The sequence below is a fragment of the Penaeus monodon genome, chromosome 34 (genome assembly GCF_015228065.2).
Source record: "Penaeus monodon isolate SGIC_2016 chromosome 34, NSTDA_Pmon_1, whole genome shotgun sequence".
Taxonomy (NCBI): Eukaryota; Metazoa; Arthropoda; class Malacostraca; order Decapoda; family Penaeidae; genus Penaeus; species Penaeus monodon.
In genome coordinates, this window is record NC_051419.1 from 19,114,758 (window position 1) to 19,116,881 (window position 2,124).

General features: G+C 35.8%; 1 protein-coding gene and 1 long non-coding RNA gene across 2 annotated transcripts in view; both read right to left on the reverse strand.

The window, feature by feature from the left end:
• The window catches only part of LOC119594627, a gene marked incomplete in the record, with an annotated part of 5,068 nt that overhangs the window by 2,106 nt on the left and 838 nt on the right, over window positions 1-2,124 (reverse strand).
• Window positions 1,491-2,093, reverse strand: LOC119594628. Its single transcript, XR_005230642.1, has 2 exons — window positions 1,948-2,093; window positions 1,491-1,747 (listed from the first exon to the last, which is right to left on the reverse strand). It is a non-coding gene; the product is annotated as an uncharacterized LOC119594628 (long non-coding RNA).

The following is a 2,124-nucleotide window of genomic DNA, read 5'->3' on the forward strand; positions in this document are numbered from 1 at the left end:
TGGAAATGTCTAATGGTCAGCGACACTCAAAACCTCCGATAGACTGAGTCTGAACGGTTACCTGATCTGTGGGTATGTATGGCAAATAGATAGGGTAGTACATTCAGAAGTAAAAGGAATTTCAATAAGCTTGCCATCAATATCTGGATTTTCAGGGCCATGGAGATGAAAACTATTTGTGGGACAATGAAAGTATTGCTTATTGAAGGATTAGAAATAGCCACGGTGACGCTAGGAAGAGAATCGGTCAGAAATCATGGATCCTATTCGGAGTACGAAAAAGTATTTAATTTTCTCCGAGATGATAAACAAGCACATATGTCTCTATATTTCACTGATGACTAAATTCTGTCAAAACCTCTGCCAGCAGCTGTATAAAATATCCTGATAAATTCGTATGAAAAGTAAACCGGATAAACATTTAAATCATTATACATAATTAACTAAGACATCATCGCATTTCCATAATATCTATTTGGCTGGAGAAAGGCAAACAAGCCAACAACAAAAAGGCATTGACTGAGTTGCCAGTTGCTCTAATTTTGACGAGAAAAAGACTGGTTGTCCCTGCTAGTCAAACCATTGTTGACGAAGCAGAGATGGGCTGGGAGGGCACGTCACATGGCTTTAAGCAGTAAGCTGTATGGTAATTAATGCGATGATTAATGCTACTACTTGGTGATAGCTCTGCCTCACTTCATCTAGCGATTTTTTAGCTGTTTTGATAATCTAGCGACTTTAAGCTACTCTTGGATGTGGTGTCTAGCGTCACTTTCTTGAGAGATGGCAACCCTGATAACTTTATTTTACTGCAGAAAGTTATTACTGTTTTTCTCTATTATGTCATGTTTATTACTTTCATTATTGCTATTACTAGTTTTATTGCCAATGGTATTAGTTATAGTAGCAGCAGTATTGTTGGTAACAATGTTGTGACCATATTATCCTCTCTTTAGCATATATATTATTTGGTACTATTTTTCTTTCATTTTTTTATCAAATGTATTTTACCATTATAATGCTATAATATATATAATAATCCTTGTCTTTATTCTTATTACTGTTATTGGAATCGTCATTAATGTTATCCATTATAATTACCAGTATTATTTATAGTATGAACATTTTCTTTTTTTTTTTCATATAACATCACACTAAGAATATTTGTATCATTGTATGGTTGCAATTATAATTGTTAATGTTACTGTTCGTATTGTATCGTAACACTAATTAACTTCATTTATCTTTATCAAGATAATCATCATAATCGCACGTTCATTCTTTTCTATATCCTTACTTTTTACTGTAAAATATCGTATAGCTGCAATCACTATCATGATTAATGCCATAATTAGTAATAAGATATCATACATCAACTTCGCATAAATATTCTACACTGGTTTCCTTTCTTTTTACGGAATTTTAAAGTAGCTTCGATGCAGACATACACAAATGGGCTGAAAATTTCATGAACTGAAGTAAACCCCTCATAAGATTGTTATTTATTGCCTATAAATAATACATAGATGAAACCTCTCACGTGTTTTCAATAGACAGCACGGCAAAAACCAAAAAGGAACTCAACAATAAACTCAACAAATTACGGAGCGCACCCTCGGGGGCTCAGCCATTACTTATGTATGGGGATTGGATTATTAGGCGTTGCGAGTTTGCAAGTATGATGGTCCAAGCAGGTGTCCCAACAGCACTTCTGGTGGGGCGGGCAGAAACCGTCGTGGGGACACGCCTGGCGAGGGAAAAGGGAGGGTAAAGCAAAAAAATCTAAATGATAATTTCTTAACATGTTGAAAATATCACTCACATGTTTATGTGATATAAACGTTCAATTAGAAATACAATAAAAATGAAATAGTGGGTTCAGACCAAAGAGAGGTCTGCTGATGCAAACATCAAGCAGATTGAAATACAGAAGAAAATGTAACTCACGTTTGGTGGTTTGTTTCCAGTGCGAAGGCAGTGATGGCGAATGTCGGGGCAGAATCCGCTGTGTTCTGAAAACCAAGCCATTCCTCTTTTAGTGGTATTTTGTACAAAGGAACGTTGAAGCAGGTCTCGACAGTGAACCTACACTAGAAAAAAATGTCACTCTTTCCAGGGAGCCCG